This window comes from Theropithecus gelada, chromosome 3, assembly GCF_003255815.1.
Source record: "Theropithecus gelada isolate Dixy chromosome 3, Tgel_1.0, whole genome shotgun sequence".
In the NCBI taxonomy this organism is placed as follows: domain Eukaryota; kingdom Metazoa; phylum Chordata; class Mammalia; order Primates; family Cercopithecidae; genus Theropithecus; species Theropithecus gelada.
In genome coordinates this window covers 18,057,138-18,072,746 of record NC_037670.1, presented here as the reverse complement: position 1 = coordinate 18,072,746, position 15,609 = coordinate 18,057,138, and the positions used below count along the sequence as shown (strand labels likewise).

General features: G+C 57.4%; 1 long non-coding RNA gene across 1 annotated transcript; it reads right to left on the bottom strand.

The window, feature by feature from the left end:
• Positions 1-3,997: 3,997 nt before the first annotated feature.
• LOC112621786 lies at positions 3,998-11,256 on the bottom strand. The gene is made up of 2 exons (XR_003118769.1): positions 10,968-11,256; positions 3,998-4,441 (listed from the first exon to the last, which is right to left on the bottom strand). It is a non-coding gene; the product is annotated as an uncharacterized LOC112621786 (long non-coding RNA).
• Positions 11,257-15,609: the final 4,353 nt, after the last annotated feature.

Genomic DNA, 15,609 nt, shown 5'->3' with positions numbered 1-15,609 from the left:
ATAACAAACACACTTTCCGGAAACAGCCGGGAGGAGCAGCCGTCTCCCAAGAGGGGGAGGAAAACGAGGCCGCTGCGGCCCCACTCCCCACGACCGCCTGGGCCTGCAGCCGGCTTGTGCAAAGGCCCTGCAGCAATGGCCACTGGTGTCTGCACAGCAGGGCCCAGCCCGTGGCCAGACCTGGGGCCGGTGGGTGTGGGCTGAAGCCTGGCTCAGCTTGGGGCTCTGCCATCCCCTCTTCTGGTGCCAGGCTGGTCTCCTGAGGCCCAGAGCAGGTAAAAACAGAGTATTTAATGACACCAAGAGCCACCAGCCTTTAACCACTGCCTCCACGGTCTGGGCACCCCAGCCAGCAGCTTGAGGGCCTGGACCAGGCAGAGACTGGGGCAATGTGGGATGCCATGAGGGCTGCAGGCTCTGGTGGGGGCGAAGCTGCCGCCTGCCCAGAGGCCATGGCCTCTGCCTTGGGCACCTGCTCCCAGAACCCGCGGCTGCAGGGGATCCTGCCTCCATCGCCCCTCAAACCCAGGCCCAGAGGCGGGTGAGGGGGGAAACCTCCCGGAGGAAGATGCAGGCTTGCAGGCAGCTGGAGATCATGGCCTGAGGTCTCTTGGGACTCGTGTAGGACGTTGTGTAGAAAATCTGCTTTTTAAACTCGAAGGAGGCTCTGTGCCTGCGGCGCTTTGCTGCCCATTGGAGTTGGGTGTTGGCTTTGCACGGGACCAGTGGTTCTGGCAAGCTTGGTCTGTCAGCTGAGTCTGCAGCCCTTGCCGGCTCGGGCAAGCTGTGGAACAGGAGCCGAAGACAGGGTCCCAGCCCACCCTCCACTGGGACCCCATGCTGGGAAAGATGCATGGGGGCGGCCACGTGGGGTTCCTGGTGTGACCTGGGGACGCAGCGGCAAAGCAGCTGACACCACGGGCAGGTAGGTGCAGAGCCAGTGAGATGCCCAGCAGCAGCCCGACCTGAGCCTCCAGGCCCACCCGCCTCCTCTCCCAGCCTCAGTGGGGAAGGAAGAGACTTTCAGGCCCCTGGAGTCTGACCAAGGCCCCAGCTCCAGTGCAGGACCCCTTGGCCAAGATGTGGGGGAGAGAAAGGGTCCCCTTCTAAGGTCCTCGGGAGGCTGGGGAGGAGTTATGGGGGCCACTCAGTGGTGAGGTCTGTTCCACCTGCCCCGCCTGCCCCCCTCACTGAACAAAGGCATCCAAGAGCGTATCAAAAAGATCCCAGAGTGGCTCTGGGGGAAGCAAGAAACAGACCCCACAAGGGGCTTCGCTGCCTCCCTGGCCTGCTCCAGGAGCCGCCGGCCGTGGGTCTGAGTGCCCGTGGGCAGGCCGGCCACTGCCGGCCCCTCAACCTCCAGCCATCAGGCAGGGGTTGGCACAGCCTCCTCCAGGTCCCTGGGCTCCTTTCAGCTCTGTAACCTGGGAAAGAGCTCACAGGGCACGAGCTCAGCCCTGTCACCGCCAGGAGTCTCACTGTGTTTTTTGTCTGCATCTTCAGCTTTGCGGGTGCCCCGAGGATGAGGTGCTGCTGCTGGGTGTTTTTTTAAAGCGCTTTGGAGAAGGCTGAGTAGCTGGTGCCAGGCCAGGCATCTCCAGCCCTGAGCGGGAGGGTCCCATGGCCCAGGAGCCCAGGGCTGGGGCTGGGGCTGGTCTGGGGGCTCTGGAGCCATCTGCACCCTGAGGACTGCTCTGGAGGCTGCCCTGGTCCCCTGTTCCCTGTGGCTGGAGGAAGGGGCTGAGGTGAGTCTTGAGCCCTCCCTGGGTGAGCAGATGACCCCATGTGGGAGAGGCCAGGCCCTGGTGTTTGCACTGCCTGGTCAAGGCTACCCTGGCTGGGCAGGTGCAGGTGTGTCTGGAGGCCGTTGTGAGACTCCCTGCCCAGGACTGGACACAGGCTGGACATGCTGCCCCTGCAGACACAGCTCCCCAGGAACCTCATGCCCCTGGGAGGAAGATGGGGTACTCCGGGAGGATAGTGGGTGCCCCCGGAGGAAGGTGGGTGCCCCCAGAGGAAGGTGGGTGCTCTAGCAGGAAAGTAGGTACCCTTGGAAGAAGGTGGGTGCCCTGGGAGGAAGGCACCTGGGTGTCCCGGGAGTTGTGGTGCCCCAGCAGGAGGGTGGGTGTCAAGGGTCAGAATTGCTCAGAGATGTGATTTGCTCAGCCCCGAGCAGCTGGGAACGGGGGTGCTCGGCCAATGCCAGCTCCATTCCTGCCCTCTGAGTTGGGGCCGTGAGTCTTGTTTCTGCTGCTGGGCTGAGCAGCATGGCAGAGCAGGGGCCAGGCCGAGGCCTCAGGGCTGCCTCCATAGCAGGCAGGAGGGAGCCACTGTCCTGGTGCCCGCACACCCTGTCCCTGCAGCTCTGGGAGCTGGGCCACTGGCCGCTTCCTCCTCCCCAGGTGATGGGGGTTGCTCACATCAGCCCTGCAGGGGAGCAGCCGATGGGGGTGAGTGGCAGCAGCGTTCTGGCCGTGTGTGGGCCTCCTGCATCTCCCTCAGTGGCAGGCTTGGTCCGAGGCAGCACACCCAGCTGTGCGGGGCAGGCCCTGGGCCCATCTCACGGCCAGGAGGAGGAGAACAGGCTGAAGTTGCCCCCTGGGAGGCCGCACTGGACTGCAGCCTCCACAGTGGCCAGGGGTGTCGGGGGAGGCCCAGGCCTGTGGCAGATGATGCCCCGTGGCTGCTCAGGTCCCACAGCCCTGCTGGTTCAGATGCCAATGCTGCGGGGACTCTGAAGCCTCGCTGGCCTGATGCCTGGCCCTCCCTCTACCCCACGCAGGGCCACGAGTGCTGTGCTATGGAGGCGTCCCCCGGGCAGTGGTGGTGGCAGTGGAGACAGCCTGACCTCCCTGCTTTACACCCTCGCTGTCCCTGCTGCGTGGAGCTGTCCCTGCACCGGGCCGCGGGCTGGTGGCAGGGACAGCAGCCAGAATCTGGCCTGTCCCCTCTGGACCTCCTGTGCCCCAGTCCCCATCTTGTGAGGGTGGGAGGGGTCCCCTGGCCAGGGCCCCGTCAGGCACCTTCCGGCCTACCTGGTACAGAGGGAGAGCACGAGCAGCAGAGGCTCAGCTGGGCTGAGCTCAACCTCTGACCCCACAGGGAGTGATTTGAGGACTCCCCTGGCCTCAGTTTCCCTCATCTGAAACAGGAACCTGGACCACATGTCCTTGGAGCCTCTGCCCACGCCACAGTCCTTGATCCACGCTCCAGAGGGCTTGGCAGGGAGCCTGGTGGGATGGTGTCCCTGTCCCCTTGCCTTGGGCTGGGAGCTTCGCAGGGGGAGCAGCTTCTGTGCCTCATGCCAGGAGCCTCTTGGAGAAGGCACTGTGTGCCACCCGCCTGTCCCGGGAGAACAGGGCTGGTAACACGGGCCTGGCTCCCTGAAGACAGTGGGAGAGGCATGGCCAGAGCTGCTTCCCAGGCCAGTTCCGCCTACCTCTCACCCGAGAAAAGCCCTGTGCAGAGCAATGGTTCACAAGACAGCAGCCCAGGGGGCCCTGCCGGTCTCAGAAGAGAAAAGGGGAATAGGAACCCTTCACTCTTTTCTCTCTGCCAGCCAGGGTTCCAGGGCTCTGGGGCTCCGTGTGGGGTTGGGGGTCACATCTGTGTGGATCCTGGGAACCTGACAAAAGGCTGTGCGGCACCGTCTTGGCTGTGGGGCGAGTCCTGGGTGCCCAGTGCCTGGGACCCCCGTCCAGGCAGCTCAGCGGCTCCGCACAAGCGTCCCCCCGCAGGGTCAAGCAGAGCTGTGGTCGCTGCAAGGCTGCCTGGCACGCCAGCACCTTGGCCCTCACTGCCCACATGAGTCTGTTAGGACCCCCACCCTGGCCATGAGCTCAGGATGCTGGTGCCCCTGGGCTGGGCACAGCGCTGGGCAGAGACTCATGGATCTGTTGAGTGGACGGACAGACACAGCCCACAGGTGAGCAGTGGCCTTGCCAGTGCGAATCTATGTTCTTGCAAGGCTGCTTTAAATTGCTTTTTGATAAATTAATTTCCACTGACTTGTTATATTTTCAGAAACACTTGCTTTTTTTTCACTCATGATTGAGCTTTCCATCGGCCGTGGCCCTCAGGCATAGCAGGCACCTGCAGGCTGCCTGTCTTCACGCCACGTGCTCCCCACCCATGCAACGTGGAGAGGCCACTGCGAGGGTCGTCCCTACTCAAGGAAAAGGACTGGGCTGGAGGCCAGAGCCCTGAGTTAGAGCTCCACGTTGGCCATGGCTGTGCCGTCTTCTCCTGGGTAGGGTGTTGGTCACTTCTCAGGGCACGCGGCTGGAGCCTCCTTCACTGTGAAGTGACCACAAGTGCCTGAAGAGGAGGCACCTGCTCCTTCAGACCCCTCTGCTCACCAGGTACTGGGCACCTCTCCGGAGCTGGAGCTCTCAGTCAGCAGACGCTTGGCGGCCAGGGACGGTCAGGCCTCAGAGCAGAGCTGGAAGGGAGACGGTCAGCAGACGCTGGCGGCCAGGGACGGTCAGGCCTCAGAGCAGAGCTGGAAGGGAGACGGTGTCAGACAGACACCACGTGGCTCTGCAGTACCCGGGGCGGGGACCTCCAGGAGGGAGAAGCTGGGCCGTGTTTGTGGCAGGTGGCCGGGAGGATGCCCCAGGGACCTCACAGCTGTTGTTGCACCCCTGAAACTCACTCTGCCGAGTCCATGCTGCACAGGTGTTAGGGCCACCGTGCGGTGCTGTCAGAGTCACTGTGTACAGTTTAGCTCAGTGCTTTGCTTTGAGATCAGCCAGGCAGGAATATTTACACCACAGTAGCTGGCAAACACTGCACACGGGCAGCTGGGCATTGGATGGGCACTCTGGCGCTGTAGATTTCACTGGCCAGACCCCCACCCCGAATTCCACAGGAAACCCGAGAGGGACGGTGCTCATGGTCCTGTCCTGGTGGGCTTTCAGTCCATTCCTGGGTCACAGGGGTGCCCCACGCAGGCTGCTCCACAGGGACCCCACCCTGGGTGCCATGCTGGCATCTCCCCCAAGTTCCTGTGTGATGGGCATTAACACAGCGAGGACAACACCTCCCAGGCGCCTATGCTGGGCGTGGAGCATGGATGGGAAGCTGCAGCGTGGCTGCGGGTCCTGACGGCTGCTCGTTTCGTGGGCCAGCCCCGCCCAGCCCCGCCCATCCCCACCTGCGGGGTCAGGGAGCTGCTGCTGCTGCAGAGGATGAGTGATTGGAGGCACCTGTGTTTTCAAAACCGAAGCAATACGCAGCTGGATCTCCTCTGGGACCTGAGGATCTTTGGATGAGAAAGGCCCAGGCTTTCCTCTGCTGTCTCCTTTTTCCGAAAGTTCCTGGCTAGTGGATCGGTTGTGAAGTTTTTTCCAGGCCAGGATGATTTCCAGTTATTTTACGACATTTGCAAACTGTTCAATAGCAAATAAATCTTTGCTGTGATGTTTTCCAAGGAATTTCTTGTCTCCAAGCAGCCCTAACTGCTTTCTTGCAATGCTGTGAAGAGAACAGGGGGCCTCGGGGCACCTTGCCTGCAACATGACGAGGGCCGGGGACACGTCCGGCTTGCCCAGGCCCTAATCCTGCGGGAGGCCTGTGCTCCAGGCTGGCAGCAGGCTCCTGGCTCAGGGCTCTGTGACCTGGATGTTGCAGAAATGTGTGCCCCATGACAAGCACCTTTGGGAACCGGAGCTCAGATGCAGCCGCACCACGGCGCGCCTGTGAGGCAAAGTCGGGATGGCGTGGGGCCGACAGCCGGGTGCTGGCTCCAGCCCTGCCCGCTGGGCCCCTCCTCTCACCCCCACGAGATTAACATGGGCTCGTTAGCTGGTCTGTCAGCGCTATGGCTGCGTGTCCTTCCCATGCTGGCCGACGACTGTACCCCTGGCCCACCCGGTCTGTGGATAGAGACCCTTAGGAGACTGATGGTCCAACAAATACAAAGCAGCATGCAGACCTCACTGGCTTAAAACATTTGTAGACAAGCCAACAGTCATTTTACAGTTTTCTCTGTGAAAAACAGTGGGTGTTAATTTCACGTTTTTGCCCATAAAGTGCTGATTCTGGAGATCTTCCCCAAACAAAGGGGCTTCCTGCTCCACCAGTGAGTTCTGCTTAAAAAAAAAAAAAACTTACGAATTCATTCTCAGGAGATGCCCTCCCAGTTTGCGTGAACATCCGTCCACACCGTCAGCTCACACGTGCCGGGCGGTGAGTCGCTTGTGTGCCTCTCAGGGGCAGAAACAAGGCCCAGAGGCCCGCGGGCGCCACTACACAGCGTTAGGGGCCCTGGCCAGGGCACCAGGGCGAGGAACAAATGAGTCATGTCCGCAGGTGACACCATCACCAACCGGAAATGTCCGCGAGCGTTCATCAGAAAAACACGAGGATGGATGCGTCTCACGTGTGATGCCTTCTTACCAAACTCGCAAAACCGTCCTCTTCCCCACACCACAGACGGCGTCCAGCTGGGAAATATGAGAAGAGCTCTGGCCTGTGCACCAGGCGGGCAAGTGCCCCAGAGACACATTCCCTTTCTCATCCCTGGAACTGTGAATAGGAAGGCGATGAGCCACTGTTCCCTGGATGGCAAATGCAATTAAATTAAGGATTTTAAAATAAGGAGATTTCCCTGGGTTACCTGGGAGGGCCCTAACCGCCATCACCAGCATCCTACAAGGGGAAGGCAGAGGGATCCGGCTGACTCAGAGGAGACGTAGCAGGGAGAGGGGAAGACTCCACCCTGAAGGGCTGAGTGATGTGGCCACAAGCCAAGGAGCTCAGACAGCCGCCAGGAGCTGGGGGAGGCAGGAAGGACACGTCCTGTGGCCTCCAGGGGCATGTGGCCGGCACCTTGACTTTGACCCAGTGACACTGGTTTGGACTCTGGTCTCAGGACTGTGAGAGAATGAGCTCCTGTCACAGCAGCTGCAGGAAGCCTGGAGGCCCTGCACGCTCTCACGGACTCTTCCTCCCTGTGGGGAAGGCCTTGGAGTGACCTGTGGCCCTGTGGTTGGATTGGTCTTCTGACACCATTTGCTTTTCCTTCTATCCCCGGGAACAACAGAACTGACCAGGCAGGGCCATCCTCTGTGCCGTGTCCCTTCCCCAGAGCCTCCTAGCCATGTCCACAGCAGCCTCTCCAGCCTGGAACGCCTGTCCCATGTCTGCAGAGCCATGTCCCTTCCCTGGTGCTCCTGCCTATGGCAGCCTTTCCAGCCTGGAACACCTGTCCCATGTCTGCAGGGCCGTGTCCCTTCCCTGGTGCTCCTGCCCACGGCAGCCCACCTGTCCCATGTCTGCAGGGCAGGGCCTTCGAGACTTACCTGGAAGCCGCATGTTCAGGGCCTGGGGACAGTGAGATGTGCTTCTGGCCCTCACCTGGGAGCTCCTTGCTCAGGCGATCCCGGTGGGGTAACCAGGCAGTGAGGTCGGGGAGGGGGTCAGGAGGACCCTGCTTCTGTGGTGTGGCCCCGGCTCTTCCTGACGCCACCTGGTTCCCTGGAACCGAGGACGACAGTGGGGCGACTGCTGTGGCCACAGAACTGCACAGGTGCCCTGCTGTCTGGCTGTCTGAGAAAAGCCAGGGGCGGCCACCATGGCCTCCCCGCTGCTGGGGTCTGTGGCCCCGCCCCGGTTGGTCAGCCCACCAGGTGGGTGCTGTGGAGCCTCGGTTTTCCGGTTTTCCGAGCAGCCGCCTCTGAAGAGCATTCTGGAAACTGTGCCGCTGAGGCTGCTGCACTTCCTCGCCCACATTCCGTGACCACCCCTTTGTCCAGGCGGACCCTCCAGTCAGAGGAGCCAGGGCTCAACGGAAACCTGTCCTGGGCGTGCACCCGAATGAACTGAAAACCTGTATTCACACAAAACCTGGGCGTGAATGTGGAGAGAGGGTGTGTTTGTAACCCCCACGCACTGGAGAGAACTCAGGTGCCCGTCACCGGCGAGGGGATAAAACAGCTGTGGCCCCCCCACACTGCGGGATCTTGGGGGCAAAAGGCACGCGCTGGCCCTTCACAGCACAGGCGAGTCCTAAACGTGTTTTCTAAGTGAAGGAAGCCAGACGGGCCGCATCCTGTGAGACCTCATTTCTGTAACATTCCGGAAAAGGCAAAACTTTGGCGACAGAGCAGAGACGTAAATCAGATCCAAAACCAGACCCTGCAGATTTCCGCGGCACCTCAGCCCAGGCTTCTGCACCAGCCAAAGCCTGGACCCCGGAAGCACTCACGGTGCCCCAGGGTGTCTGTGACTCCAAGTGCACCCCGAGAAGAAGCCCCCATCACGCGTCCGGGGGGCCTGGCGGTAGGTGGCCAAGCCGGTGCCCCTGACGACACGCTGAGGGCGCTCTCCACCCTACTGGCTTCCTTTCTTGGCGCAGTGGCTCCTGCCCGGTGACTCACACACAGAGAGAGTGGCAGGAAGCCAGGGAGGACGGGCTGGCAGAGCTCTGAGCGAGGAGCGTGGACCCCAGCCTGGGCCAGGGCCTGTGGGGTAGGAGAGGCCGGGAGGCAGCGTGGGCTCTGAGGCTGGGCCTTGGCCGCTCTCGCTCAGCCTGGGGCCTGGTAGCAGCAGGGAGGTGCACAGACATGGAGGGGCATCCAGGCAGGAGCCATGGACATGGGACACGCCTGAGAGCATGTGGCCACCAGGGGCCCACTTGCCAGGATGCAGCTGATTTGCGGCCCAGCCAGAACTGCAATCGGGGTCTTCGGAATTTCCCAGCCTCATGCTCCCACCCTCCAGCCCACGAGAGTCTGCAGAGGAAGGTGACCCTGGATCCAGCCATGGCAGCAGGGGGTGGGTCTGGCAGCCCATGTCCCCGTGTGGAGGTCCTGGGAGGGCACCCGTGCTGGGGCAGTGGATCCCAAGATGCTGAGTTGGGGCAACAGGCCTGGAGGTGCTGCTCTGCACCCCCAGACCTTGGTCTCAGCCCTGAGCTTGCCAGGACAGCCAGTTGTGAGTGCGGCCCGGCTGGAGGCCCAGTGCCCTGTGCAGCTACTGAGTCAGCCCTGCTCACCTGGGGGCTGCTGCCCCTTCAGGTAGTGTTGTCCCGAGCCCATAGTCAGTCCCCGCCTGGGGTCTGTTGTCTGCCCTGCTAACTCTCCTGTGAGGGGGCTGGGCACGGGGGCCAAACGCCTGTGTCTGCCCCTGCCCCAGCCCCCTTAGGCTTCCAGGGAGCTGCTCCAGAAAGCCCAAGAGCCAGCACCACGGCCAGCTGGTCTGTCCTTGCAAGAGGCCAGGTGATGCAGCCTTGAAATCCAGGGGCTGGGGAGGGGCTGAGGGAGCTGGGCAGGGGGCTGGGGAGGGGGTTGGGAGAGACTGAGGAGGGGGCTGGGGAGGGAGCTGGGGAGGGGCTGTGGAGGGGCTGTGGAGGGAGCTGGGAAGGGGCTGTGGAGGGAGCTAGAGAGGGAGCTGGGGGGAGCTGGAGAGGAGGCTGCGGAGGGAGCTGGGGGGAAGCTGGGGAGGGGTTGGGGAGGGAGCTAGGGAGGCAGCTGGGGAGGGAGCTGGGGGGAGCTGGGGAGGGGCTGGGGAGGGAGCTAGGGAGGCAGCTGGGGAGGGAGCTGAGGGAACTGGGGAGGAGTTGGGGAGGGAGCTGGGGAGGGGTTGGGGAGGGGCTGGGGAGGGACCTGGGGAAGGGTTGGGGAGAGGGTTAGGAGAGACTGGGGAGGGGGCTGGGGAGGGAGCTGAGGAGCGGAAGGGACAGAGCCAGACCTTCCAGCCACCCCCTCCAGGCTGTCTCCTCATCCTCAGAGTGGGCAGAAGATCCCTGCCCTCCCCACCTCCCTGCTGTGGGGTCAGCTAAGACAAAGAGTGCGGGATTCTCCACAACAACAGCCCCCTCTTAACAAAGTGAGACTCAAAGGAGTGAGAGCACTTCGGGGGTCCAGGTTTGTCAGGCAGAGATTGTGCCAGGCAGGGGGCCGAGACTTTGGAGAGGACCTGGCTGGAGCCCTTGTCTGCACACAAGGAAAACCAGGGCTCAAAGACAGGGCAGAGCTCAGATCCTCGGTTCCCAATGTGGTGCCCCCCCACTCCTCCCAGCACTGTGTCCACACAGTGGGCAGGAGGTATCCATGGACATGACTACAGCAAGGCCAGGGGCCGAGAGGGAAGGGTCAGGGAAGACTGGCCAGCTCGAGGGGATCACAGAGGCTGCCCTGGCCTTGTTCCTAGCGGACAAAATAGGACTGACAGCCGCAGGCAAAGCCAGGCACAGCCCAGCACAGAGACAGGCGGCCGAGGAACTGTGCCGCCTCAGTAGTTAAGGGTCAGAAAGATCATTTTTAAAGATGTCAGGGTTGGCTGCCAGAATCCTCTTGTACAACGTTCCATGGCTGGGAGTTGGGGACGTGAGTTGCAGGCTGGCTCTGCCCCGGCCTTGAAAGCCTGCCTGAGCCTCAGTTGCCGCCTTGGGAAATGAGAGGCTAGACCGAGGCCCTGGGGGTCCTGGCTGTGCCCAGAGCCTGCCGTGCCGGGTCCACAAGGAGAGGTCAGGGCTGGAGGTGCCAAGACAGCTTCCCCAGGCTCGGGGTCGGGTTACCCGGGTGGGAAGGAGGCCTGGCACCTCCCGCACTCTGAGGTCTGGCTTCTGGAACACAAACCCATCTCACTACACTGTAAACAACATCCTTGGAATTAGAAATCAATGGCAGATGCAGGCAGATTCGGCCTCCGAAGCCACGGAGGGGCCGGGAGCCGACTGGAGCCAGGAGTTGCCACGGGAGGTGGGTGCCTGGGAGTCCCAGCACAGAGGTGGCCCCTCTCAGGCCAGGCCAGGCTGCAGCATCTGTGGGCCCCTCCATGCCCCCTCCCATTCTTGCTGGCTCCATTGGCCTGGGCTCACAGCTGGACTGCTGCCTGGGTGGGGGCACCAGGGTCCACAGTGGTATGGTCTGGCATTGGTGCAGGCTTTTAAGCATAGATGGCATCTTTAACAAAAATGATCTCTCACAAAATGTTTTTAAGTTAAAATGTAATTGACATACCTTGGAATTTACCCCTTGAAAGTCCAGGCAGTTCAGCGGCATTCGGTCCACTCCCATGGTGGTGCAGTGGGTCATCCGGCCCACCGCCCGCAGGAGAAACACCATCCCCATAGCCGGCCCTCCTGTGCCCCTTCCTCCCAGGCCCTGGCGGCCCTCGGCTCTGTGCGTTTCCCACGGATGAGGTCGTAGAGTGCGTGGCCTTCCGCGTCTGCCTCTTGCAGGCAGCAGCACGGTGGGTGTTTCTGAGGCTCCTCCATGTTGCTCCACATGAAGCTCCATCAGTACTTCATGCCTCTCGAGGCTGGGCAACATTTCGTTGCATGGATGGGCCACATTTTTTTTTTTTTTTTGAGACGGAGTCTCGCTCTGCCGCCCAGGCTGGAGTGCAGTGGCGGGATCTCAGCTCACTGCAAGCTCCGCCTCCCGGGTTTACGGCATTCTCCTGCCTCAGCCTCCCGAGTAGCTGGGACTACAGGCGTCCGCCACCTCGCCTGGCTAGTTTTTTGTATTTTTTAGTAGAGACGGGGTTTCACCGTGTTAGCCAGGATGGTCTCGATCTCCTGACCTCGTGATCCGCCCGTCTCGGCCTCCCAAAGTGCTGGGATTACAGGCTTGAGCCACTGCGCCCGGTTGGGCCACATTTTTAACCTGTCCATCAGCTGACGGACATTTGGGCTGATTTCATCTTTTGGCTATGATGAATAATGCTGTGCTCAACATTGATTTACAAGTTTTGTGTGGACCTGTTTTCAGTTGTCTTGAGCATCAGCCTAGGGGTAGACTTCCCGAGTTTTATGGTGATATAGTTTAAATGCACATCCTTGGCAAGTCTCATGTTGAATTGCGATCCCCCTTGTTGGAGGTGGGGCCTGGTGGCAGGTGTTTAGGTCACGGGCATGGCTCCCTCAGGAATGGTTTGAGCCATCCCCTTGGTGAAGAGTGAGCTCTCACTCTGGGTTCCTGGGAGATCTGGTGTTTAAACACGTGCGGCACCTCCCCCACCCTGCTGCTCCTGCTTTCACCACGTGACACGCCTGCTCCCCCTTCACCTTCTGCCGTGAGTAAGAGCTTCCTGAGGCCTCCCCCGAGGAAGAAGCCCTTATGCTTCCTGTACAGCCTGCAGAACTGTGAGCCAGTTAATCCTCTTCTTAGAAATCACTCAGTCTCAGGTATTTCTTTATAGCTACATAAAAACAGCTTAACACATATGGTAACTCTATGTCTAAGCATACAAGATTAAAATTTAAAAAGACATTCATACCATCTTCTATATTGACCTCCATGGTTACCTTTACAAGTGTTTTTTATTTCTTCGTGTTGATGTGAGTGGCTGTCTGGTGTCCTTACATTTCAGCCTGTCGTCCTCCCTATAGTATCTGGTCTGCTAGTGATGAATTATCTCAGATTTTGTTTAAACACTGTTTTAAAAAATGATATATAATATGTATATACACACACATACATAATTGTATTTCTATTTAGAATTTTAATATATATAATTTTATATATAATGCATTGTATTTATATAATTTTATTTCTATTTTATCATTTTATCTTGTTGTTTATTTGTATTAATTTCTCCTTCACTTCTGAAGGATAGCTATACTATTATACAATTCTTGGTTGGCAGTCTTTTCCTTTCTGCACTTTGAATATGCCATCCCATTGCTTTCTGGCCTCATGATTTCTGATAAGAAGTCATCTGTTAATCTTATTTAGGATTCCTTGTCTGAGATGAGTCCCTTCTCTCTTGCTATTTTTAGAATTCTCTCTGCTTTTCACTTTTCACAGCTTGATTATCATGCGTCTGGGTGTGGATCTCTCTGAGTTTATTCTACTTGGAGTTTGTTGAGCGTCTAGGATGTATAGATTAATGTTTTCATCAAAGTCAAGTTGGCTGTTATTTTTTCAAATATTCTTTCTTCCCTTTCCTCGCTCTCCTCTCCTTGTGGGACTTTGTGATGTGTGTTTTTGTCTGGGTGATGGTGTCTCAGAGGTCTCGGAAGGTTCTGTTCATTCTTCATATTCCTGTTGCTGTTGTCGCTGTTCTGTTTCTCAAACCGGACAGGCTGACCTGTCTTCTAGTTTGTCGATTCTTTCTTCTGCCTGCTCAAATTTCTGGCGAGCCCCTACAATGAAGGATTCATTTGAGTTACTGTACTTTTCAACTCCAGAATTCTTTAAAGAAATACTTTCCATCCCTTTGTTGTATTTTCTACTTGGTGATACACTGTTCTCATACTTTCTTTTAGCTCTTTATACATAGTTTCCTTTAGTTCTTTGGACATATTTAAAGCCACTGATTTAAAGTCTTTGTCCAGTAACTGTCATCTCTGGACTTTCTCAGGGACAGATTCTATTGTTTGCTTTTTTCCCCATGTTTGAGACTTTGTAAAATTTCTTTCTATATCGCTAAAACTCTTTTTTGAAAACTGGACATTTAAAATAACAGATGCTGTAATTCTAGAAAATCAAGTTCTCTTCCCTTCCCAGAGATTGCTGTTGTTTCTCCTTGTTACTGCTGTTGTTTGTTTAGTGGTTTCTGGACAAATTCTGTCGAGTCTATATTCTCTATCATGCGTGCCCGCTGAAGTGTCTGCTCACTTAGCTCAGTGGCCATTGAATAATTGGGCAGAGGCTTCCTTAAGCGTCTGGAACTGAAGAGTCTCCCGGCCTTTGCTGAGGAGCTCCGTGCAGTGACGGGGCGTGCTGTCAACACTCAGCCAGGCAGCTGTCAACCCTGCCTCAGCCTTCGCTGCCTGCCTCACGATTAGTGGGAGATGAGCACATGGTCTTCTTTATGGACCCTGGGCATGACCGTGGCCTTTGAGGTTCTCAGGAATATGCAGGAACTTTTCATATCTCCCTACGGATGTCTCACTCCCCCAGATTTTGCTTTTAAACATTTTTGTTAGCCTATTTCCCCCCCACCCCCACCCCCCCAACGGCTGCCCACTGCCTCAGGCACCTGCAATGTTAAATAATTGCCTGTTTGTTCTTTTTCTTTTCTTCTTCTTTTTAGCAAACGCCCCTGGGGAAATGGCCGTTCCTACTGGTTAAGCTCCGAGTCAATCAGGCAAGTTAGCCCTGCAAGTAGAGTCTCCATGGAACAGAGAGGCAGCTCAGACAATGGCAGTTCTCTGGGAAGAGGCTTTGGGGGAGCTCAGCTTCGGTTCTCCACCCCAGTGGCTGCCAGGCTATTGCTTTTCACTGGAATTTCATTTCTCAATGCAAATCTTTGGCTAATTTCCAGAGGTCTGAAAAACCTGATTCTGATCATTTTTGCCAGTGTTCTCATTGCTTTTATCAATGAGGGTTCTTGGACGTCCTTGTCCTGCCATTTTGCAGTCGTCATCATCTAGAATTTTAAAAACAGAGGTAATACTGATGAGAAATAAACACACGTTTAAAGCATGCAATTTGACAAGTTTTGACACGTGTATACTTATGAAACCATCACTACAATCAAGATAATGAACCTGTGCAGCACCCCCAACATTCCCTCCTGTCCTCTGTGCAACCCCTTCCCCCTCCTATCCCTTCGTGCAAACCTGTCCCCCTCCTGTCCCTCCATGCACCCCCAACATTCCCTCCTGTCCCTCCATGCAACCCCATCCCCGTCCTGTCCCTACATGCAACCCTGACCCCCTCCTGCCCCTCCGTGCAACCCTGACCCCCTCCTGCCCCTCCGTGCAACCCCAACATTCCCTCCTGCCCCTCTGTGCAACCCCGTCCCCCTCCTGCCCCTCTGTGCAACCCCGTCCCCCTCCTGCCCCTCCGTACAACCGCGTCTCCCTCCTGTTCCTCCGCATAACCCCATCCCCCTCCCGCCCCTCCGCGTAAACCCATCCCCAGGCAACCACTGATCTGTTTCTGTCACTATAGATTAGTTTGCATTTTCTAGAAACTTATGTAAGTGGAATCATCCAGTATGGTTTTTTGTTGTTGTTTTTTTGGTTGGTTTGTTTGTTTTTGGTCTGGCTTCTGTCACTCAGCGTGATTCTTCTGAGATCCGCCTGTGCTGCTGTGTGGATCAGTGTGGCATTCCTATTAGGATTCCATTGTATGGAGAGACAGCAGTTCGTTTACCGGTTCCCCTGTTGCTGGATATTTGGATTGTTTCTAGTCTGTGGCCACTACAAATAAAGCTGCTGTGAACATTTGTGAGTATTTGTAGACAAGTCTTTGTGTGGACATATATGCTTTCATTTCCCTTGATGAAAAACTTAGGGTCAAAGGTCTGGACCCTATGGCAGGCATATCATTAACTTTTTAAGAAACTGTCAAACTGCTATTAAAAGCGGCTGTTCCATTTTCTATCCCCACCAGCAGTGTCAGTTTCTCCACATCCTCAGTTGTTTGATATCTTGATCTGCTCAGGCTGCTCTAGCAAAATACCACAGAATGGGGGGTTAAACCACAAAAATTAATTTTCCCACCATTCTAGAGGCTGGAGGTCCCTGACCAAGGTGCTGCTAGATTTGATTCCCAGTGAGGGCTCTCTCCTGGCTTGTTGACAGCCACCTTCTTGCTATGTCCTCACAGGGCCTTCACGAGTGCACACATGCAGAGAAAAAAGAGCAAACTCTCTGGTGTCTCTTCCCGTAAAGACACTAATCCTACTGGATCAGGGCCCCACCCC